Raw genomic sequence first — 8596 nt, 5'->3', positions numbered from 1 at the left:
TGTCAAAATGCCCTTCCTGTGCTTTCTCACCGGTATAAACACAAAACTTCCACACTACTCATTAACTCTCTGTCCCAGTAATTATGGTCAAATGGATGATATGACCTACTCTGTGGACTTCAAGGTTTGTTGGTGGTTCGTTTGGCTGGAATTTTCTCCCTGCGTACTCTGTGTTACAATGGGGGATCGTTAAGACCACCCTTGCCATCCAAGAGTAGCAAGTCTAGCGGAGGAATCTTGTTTGTGAAGGACTTCAAAAACCTGGTAGGGGATTACAGGCTGAAGTTGGAGGTGCCAGGGGGCCACCATTGTATGTGTTTGTGCTGAGGAATGACTCAATGAAGATGGCATTACAGGGGTTCTGGTATGGATGTACCAAGCGGATTAGATGGGGAGGAGCTTAGGGCAAGACGTGAGCAGCATGTAGTTACTGAGGACCTGCCCTGGCTGAGGACCAAAGAAGGGAGGATGTGAGACTTTTCAAGGAAATAATGCTTGGAACTTGATGACTAAAGGGATTAGGGCCACAAAAGAAAGAAAAGTGGGTCAAAGGTACTTCTTTTGGAATTTTAAGTGATTAACAAATGGGTAATGGCATTACAACAAAGCTAGGGGTGTTGGGAAAGAAACCTTTTCCCTAAGTTGAGGGGAAGAAACTCTGGGTCCTCGTACTTCTTCTTGTTGACCTGGATCTGTCTGTACATTCAGGGTCCTATATTTCAATGAGTTCACATGAAAGTCAATTAATGCTGCTAATGGTAACTTATTTTATTACTAATAGATAATTACATTATAGAGAAGCAAACACGTAATCTGCATGTAAGTTCTGGATTATCCTTTTTGATTACATCTCAAAAATTGACAAGCTCTCTTTGTTTTGGCTGAGGGAAAGGTATATGGCTGGGCAGAGTTTGTATACCTTTGTAGAATCCTGGTCTTTTTCTACATTGAGGGTGGTGCACATTTCCAGTTCTATTCTTGGACCTGAAGAGCTAGAAATCTGGATGTGGACTGGCTTGTCACACTAAAAGGGGCATGAATTGAAACAGGAGTATATCAGCAACTTTGACCATGCTCTGACTTTTGATTCAGAATTGATGGGGCTTCCCTGGTGGTCCAGTGGTTGGGACCCCGAGCTTCCACTGTGGAGGGCTTTGATCCCTGGTAGGGGAACTAAAGTCTTGCTTGCCACATGGTCATAAAAAAAAAGTGTTATTGGGCCAGAGATCAGATTTTAGGTCTGAAATATCTTTACACTGCAAAGCAAAATCCAAGCAAGTGTCTATAAGCCTAGCTCACTAATAGGAATTTGGCCCTAGCCTAGTTTGGCCATCAAACCAGAGCTGATTCTGGGTTTATTATGCTACTTTGCAATCTGGTACCTACCCCACCCCACTGTGGACAGAGTACTGTGGACAGAGTATATAAACTTGTCTCCTACCATGCTTTCTTTTATAGAGACCCCATCACCCCAGAATAATTTTACTTATTTGTTCGTTTTATAAAACAGTAGTGTACTAGGTGGGAATCTTTAAACTGCACATCTTTGAAGATAATGCTTGAAGCCTATGGGGCTAGAAGTTTGATGAGGCTGCTAAGTGCAGTGCTTGAAGTCACTTTAGTAAGGAAAAGTGACAAAAAGTCTAAAGAAACTAGCATCTTAGGGACGCACATCATTAGAAGGGAAATCCCCCTTCCTTGTATTTTGTTTTTCAATCAAAAAACTGTGTAACCCATGGGGTTACATAATTTATTGTGGCATTTCCCATCATCCTTTCTAAAGAATGTAAAGAGAACTAAATGGCTGCCTTTTCCAAGTGGGGATATTGTGGCAGCACTTCTGAACAATTAATATCATGTGTTTTTTTTTTTTTTTTGCTGACATCCATGTTATGAACTAAACCCTAGGTGTGTGGGTAGCTCGTGCTTCAGACTTGGATGGCTCTTTACTCTCTGAGAAGGGCACTTTGTACCTGCTTCTAAGAGGGGATAAACAAGATGCTTAAGCAAAAGACTGTAACACCGTGATGAACATGAGTACAAGAAGCAGATATCTAGCTCCACAATCATACAGCTGGGATAGCCGTGGGATTTACTGACAGATGGGAAAATTCTTGGGAATATCAGTTCTCACTTTGGCACTTAGAAAAATGAGTATGACTGAACAGGTGGCTGTCTATCAGTATCTCAAATTCCTCCCTGGGAGGAAGCCCTGTGGTTTTCCTCAGCTAGATTCTAGCCCTGGACTAATCTCCAGGCCTCCATTTCCTTAATTATGAATAGAGCTTTAGATCCTTCCTTTACTGGGGGTGCTGAATGGGGAGCAATTATTAATGGGTATGGGAATTCTTTCGGGGGTGATAAAACTGGTCTATATTTGATTACGGTGATGGTTGTGAAACCAAACAGGACCCCATGGAGCCTTCCCAGATACAAAAGTGCCTCTGTTTCTCGTTTGTAGGAAAAAGGTTTTAGTTTCCCAGTACTTCCCTGAGTTCCAAAGAGCAGGCACGTCTGTTACTAATTAGGAAAGTGAGGGAACACAGAGACCAAAGAAAAACAGTTAGGCAAAAAAGGAAATGACAATCATTTGGCAATGAAATAGAGTCCTAGTTCCACATAGCAATATGATACATATCCTTGTGCTGTTCTGCAGATACTAAGACCCCCCCACCACCCATCCAAGTGGAGAATGGTGACTATTTACCGACCAGAAGCACGTAGACACCAGACCAAAGTGGAAGAAAAAGGTTATCTTTTTTCCTTGAAGAATGGGGAATGATGGTAATCATTCCCCAAATATCACCCCATTACCTCACTACCAACCCATCAAAAGGAAGTCCATGAGCTGCAACCTTCACTCCAAATGCTGCCTTTAAAAACCCCTCCCTGGGGACTTCCCTGGCAGTCCAGTGACTAAGACTCTGAGCTCGCAGTGCAGGGGGCCTAGGTTCAATCCCCGGTCAGGGAACTAGATTCCGCATGCTGCAACCAAGACCTGGTGCAGCCAAATAAATTAATTAATTTAAAAAAAAACTCTCCCTGAAATTTATCTCAGGGTGTCTGGGCTTTTTGGTGCCCTACAAATAAACGCTGTACTCTCCTTCACTACAATCCAGTGTCAGCTCATTGACTTTGCTGTGCAGCAGGGGAGTGGACCAGAGTTCAGTTGTACAACTCTGTGAATATGTTAAAAAAAAAAAAAAAAACAAATATTGAATTATACACTTTCAGTGAGTGAACTGAATTGTTGCTGAATGCAAATTCGTGTGTCAGATGCACCATGAGGCCAGGCAAACCAAAATTGCTGGAGTTTGGGGAAGAGAAAGGTTTATCTCAGGGCCAAGCCTGGAGAACGGGTAGCTCATGCTCAGAAAGTTCAAACACCCCGATGGTTTTCCAGGAAGAGTTTTATAGGCAAAATATTCAGGGAGGGCTGCAGGGCATGTGAATTTTTCTGATTGGTTGGTCCTGAAGTAACAGAATGGGATTTTAGGAATCCCAACCATCAGCCCTCTGTTGGTCTGAGGTCTCAGCATGTGGTTACCATCCTCCACCAAGTAGGGGTGGGGGCCTCAGTTCCTGTGGAAGAACTTGGAGATGTGTTGTATGTTGCTTGAGGAGGAACTAGGACTCTGCTTTGTTGTTCGGTCACTTAGTCATGTCTGACTCTGTAACCCCATGGACTGCAGCACGCCAGGCTTCCCTGTCCTTCACCATCTCATGGGGCTTGCTCAAACTCATGTCCACTGAGTCGGTGATGCCATCCAACCATCTCACCCTCTGCCATCCCCTTCTCCTCCTGCCTTCGATCTTTCCCAGCAGCAGGGTCTTTTCCAATGAGTCGGCTGTTTGCATCAGGTGGCCAAAGCATTGGAGCTTCAACTTCAGCATCAGTCCTTCCGATGAATATTCAGGGTTGATGTCCCTTAGGATGGACTGGTTGGATGTCCTTGCAGTCCAGGGGACTCTCAGGAGTCTTCTCCAGCACCACAGTTCAGAGGACTCTGCTTTACTGCTGCACTACTGTTTTCTTGACGACTCTTCCTTTCTTTCTGCATCCCCTCAGTTCCCTGGTTAACAACTGTTTGAATCTGCCTTTTGGTACTCAGGGAAGGTCTAGGAGGCTGAAGCCTTTTCTTTGCCAACAATAAACAGGGGACACAGAAAGTCTTTTTGTACCAGGAGGGCCCCACAGGGTCCTGCCCAGTTTCAAAATGGTACCACTACAGGCTGAATTATGTCCCCCTCAAAAGCCATTTGTTGAGATCTTAACCCTCAGCCCTTCATAATGTGACTATATTTGGAGAGAGGGTCTTTAAAGAAGCAGTTCATTTAAAAAGAGGTCACTAGGATGAAGCCTAGTCCAATATGACTGGTGTCTATTTAAAAAGAGGAAATTAAGGCACAGACACACAGAGAAAAGACCATATGGAGATCCAGGGAGAAGACGGTCATCTGCAAGCCAAGGAGAGCAGCCTCAGAAAAAAATCAACCCTGCCAACACCTTAGTCTTAGACTTGTACCCTCCAGATTTGTGAGGAAGTAATCCCTATTCTTTAAGCCACCCAGTTTGTGGTATTTTTGTCATGGCTGCCTGCAAAGGTTACTTTTAAGTGTCAACTTGGCAGGACAGCCAGTGCCCGTATATTTCAGTTCAGTTCAGTTCAGTTCTGTCACTCAGTCGTGTCCAACTCTTTGCAACCCCATGAATTGCAGCACGCCAGGCCTCCCTGTCCATCACCAACTCCCGGAGTTCACTCACACTCATGTCCATCGAGTCAGTGATGCCAACCAGCCATCTCATCCTCTGTCGTCCCCTTCTCCTCCTGCCCCCAGTCCCTCCCAGCATCAGAGTCTTTTCCAATGAGTCAACTCTTTGCATCAGGTGGCCAAAGTACTGGAGTTTCAGCTTTAGCATCATTCCCTCCAAAGAAATCCCAGGGCTGATCCCCTTCAGAATGGACTGGTTGGATCTCCTTGCAATCCAAAGGACTCTCAAGCGTCTTCTCCAACACCACAGTTCAAAAGCATCAATTCTTCAGTGCTCAGCTTTCTTCACAGTCCAACTTTCACATCCATACATGACCACAGGAAAAACCATAGCCTTGACTAGACAGACCTTTGTTGACAAAGTAATGTCTCTGCTTTTCAATATGCTATCTAGGTTGGTCATAACTTTCCTTCCAAGGAGTAAGTGTCTTTTAATTTCATGGCTGCAGTCACCATCTGCAGTGATTTTGGAACCCCCCAAAATAAAATCATTTGGTCAAACATTATTTTGGACTTTTCTGTCAAAGTGTTTTTGAATGAGATGAATATTTGAATGGTGGACTTTGAGTAAAGCTGTTTACCCTCCCTAACGTGGGTGAGTCTCATCCAGTCAATCAAAGCATTAATAAAACAAAAGACTGACCTTCCTGAGCAAGGAGTTCTGCCAGAAGACTGCATTTGGGCTGCAGTTCTTCCCCAGGTCTCCAGCTTGCCGGCCTGCCCTGTCAATTTTGGACTTGCACCTCCACAATCGTGTGAGACCATTCCTTAAAATTAATCAACAAATCTCTCCCTTTCTGTCTCTCTCTCTCACACACAAACACACACACACGCGCACACACACACACACCCTTTACTGTTTCACTGGAGAACCCTAACTGATATCTTGTCCTAGCAAACTAATACAAGAATACAATTAGCAATACAAACTAATGCTAATACAACAATGTAATGAATTGTAGTTCAATAAGGTTGTGTAAAAAAAATCTTAGAAGCTTATACCTAAAATATTAATAATAATTTATTGGTAGAATTTGGAGTGTTTTAGTTTTATTTTTAGTTTAACTTTTCCAGACTTATGATTTTTTGTGATTGTGTGTTATTTGTGTAATGATAATTTAAGAAAAGATTTCCATTCAGCAGAAAGTTTAGAAGCAAGGTCAGATAACACAGAACCCAGAGGACACTGGAATATAGTGGGATGCATGGTAATACCACTTAGATGAAGCACGAATCAGATTCCATCTCCTACAGTGAGAAAATCTCAACATACAACACAATTTGCTTATGTAAGAGATACTAAACTTGTTTCGGAAGATGGGGAGTAAATGAATTTTGTTTTCCTATCAACTGTATTTTTCTGCCTTTTCAGTGATTCATTCAGTCAGCTAGCAAGCTTTTGCTGGGCACCAGCTACATCCAAGGACCTCACTAAATACCAGAGATTGAAAGGCAAACAAAACAGGCTTGCTCCAGTTAAGATGTTTACACTATGGTGGGGGAGATAATATGGTACAACGTGATAAGGGCTCCTACAGGGTAAGAGTTGTTTGTTCGCATGGGAGAGAGTGTCAGCCTGCGAGAGAAGAAGAGAGGGGTTTTTTTAAATCCTCAGCACAATCGTACAAGTTTATTATGACTCCATTTTGTAGATGAATGCACTGACGCTCGGGGCTTCCCTGAAGACTCAGCAGTAAAACAATCTGCCTGCAATGCAGGAGAGGCAGGAGACACGGGTTCGAACCCTGGGTCAAGAAGATCCCCTGGAGGAGGAAATGGCAACCCGCTCCAGTGTTCTTGCCTAAAAAATCTGATGGAAAGAGGAGCCTGGAAGGCTATATAGTCCATGGCGTTGCAAAGAGTTGGACATGACTGAGCAACTATGCACACATGCACACTTAGGCTCAGAGAGGTTAGATGATTTGCCCAAATGTCTCAGGAAGTAAAAGACGGAGATGTGAGCACAGTCTGACCCTGAAGTCCATGTTCTTTCCACTGTATGATGTGCTGTGTCTCTGGTTTTGGCATGTGTACAAGCAAACAAGTAGGATACACTGAAATACAGTAAATTTAATTTCTACTTTGAAGTAAGGACACATGTCTATAAACTCCCTATCATTTGTCTTAGTCTGACTTACCTTGTCCTACTCTTTCACCAGTTCTCATAATTGCTAATAACTGTAACAACAACAATGAACATTTATTGTTTCCTATTGTAACTGAAAGTGTGGTCTGGCTGCGCAGCTGTTCAAAAGCCAAAGCGGGACAAGGTTAGCGGAAAGGAAAGTCTGCTTTATTTTGGATGCTGGCAAACGGGGAAGGCCATCCTGTCCAAAGGCTGAGTCCCCACAACCGACAATCAGTGGCTAGAGCGTTTGTAGACAGACGGAGAGGCCTACAAGCAGAGATAGCTCAGTCAGCTCTGACAGTCATCTCGAAATTGGTCATCAGCTGTCTGCCAAGTGTCATCTCAATTGTTTTACATACAGTTAATCTTCATTTCAGGGTCGGTTTGCTTCCATTTCTTGAGGCCAGTCCTCAGAACTGTGGCAGTTTATGTCATCTGCAATCGGCCGTCGCATAGTTCACTTCTCCCTGTGCTGGTTTTGGTATCTGTAAGACAGCTCACAGGATATGGCTCAGAATATTATCTATAGCCCTTGAGAAGGAACTCAAGGTCCTTGACTATGCTTAATGACTAAACTATTATTATTTGGTCTCCTTTGACTGTTTTCCTTTGTTTCTGCATGTTCTCACTTCCTTGATTAAACTTATTTATTGGCTAAAGCTTTTCACAGACTGTGAAGGGCAGGCAGAGGACATGGGGGCCAAGGACCACAGGCCCCTACTCTGTTTACCTATGTGCCAGATACTATACTTGGTACTTAAGATAGGTTCTTTTAATCTATCCTCATAACAACCTAATATGGTAGGTTGTGGGATTATCCCTATTTTATAGAGAGAGAAACTGAGGCTTAGAGGGTTAAGTGATGTTAAGTGGCAAAGCTGGGATTTGACCCCAGATCTAGATTTAGCCATTTTGCTGCTGTGCCAAAAACCAGACAAATGGCAGATTTAAAACTCCTTGCTGGTTGCTTGCTTTTTTAAACTAGAAGATTCTGGAATGCAATTGATCTTCCAGATCACACAGGAGTGAGCAAGAATTTCTCTTCAGTTTCTGAGGAGGAGCCCCTTACGGGAGTTTCAGCATTCATTTTTATGTTGCTCCATTCATTAGCTGTCTACGTTGGAAAGCTGGGACTCTGCGTTGCTCTAAGACACAGACAAGGCTGCTGTGATGTTTGAATTTGGGAAAAGTGAAACTATTTGTTGCTCAGTCGTGTCCAGCTCTTTGCGACCCCATAGGCAGTAGCCTGCCAGGCTCCTCTGTCCATGGAATTCTCCCAGCACGAATACTGGAGTGGGTAGCCATCCCCTTCTCCAGGAGATCTTCCCTACCTAGGGATCGAACCCAGGTCTCCTGCATTGCAGGCAGATTCTTTACCACTGAGCCACCAGGGAAAACAGAGGGCACAAAAATGGACCATTTTGCAGATTCTGTCTGGGTAGTAGGCTCTGGTGTTCTATCTCAGTGGAGCCATGTCTATGCTCCCCACAAAAGAAGCTTTGGCGCTTAGATGGGAGAAACATGCCTGACCTTCAGGGGTGGGAACAGGGGACGCGATAAGCCCCTGCTCCAGGAAGTGCTGGAACATGGGCTGCGGCAGCAGCTGTGAAACCTCAGAGCTCTGGTCCTGCTGAAGGGCACTCTGTTTTGCTGTAGGGATGGCAAGGGGGCCTCTGCGATCCTCCCCCGCCACCT

The 8596-nt window shown here is 44.1% G+C and overlaps 1 non-coding gene across 1 annotated transcript; it reads right to left on the bottom strand.

Moving 5' to 3' along the window:
* Positions 1–8224: 8224 nt before the first annotated feature.
* TRNAC-GCA (transfer RNA cysteine (anticodon GCA)) lies at positions 8225–8295 on the bottom strand. Its single transcript has one exon. It is a non-coding gene; the product is annotated as a tRNA-Cys (tRNA).
* Positions 8296–8596: the final 301 nt, after the last annotated feature.

This window comes from Bos javanicus, chromosome 24, assembly GCF_032452875.1.
Source record: "Bos javanicus breed banteng chromosome 24, ARS-OSU_banteng_1.0, whole genome shotgun sequence".
Classification (NCBI taxonomy): domain Eukaryota; kingdom Metazoa; phylum Chordata; class Mammalia; order Artiodactyla; family Bovidae; genus Bos; species Bos javanicus.
This window is presented reverse-complemented; position numbering and strand designations above follow the sequence as displayed.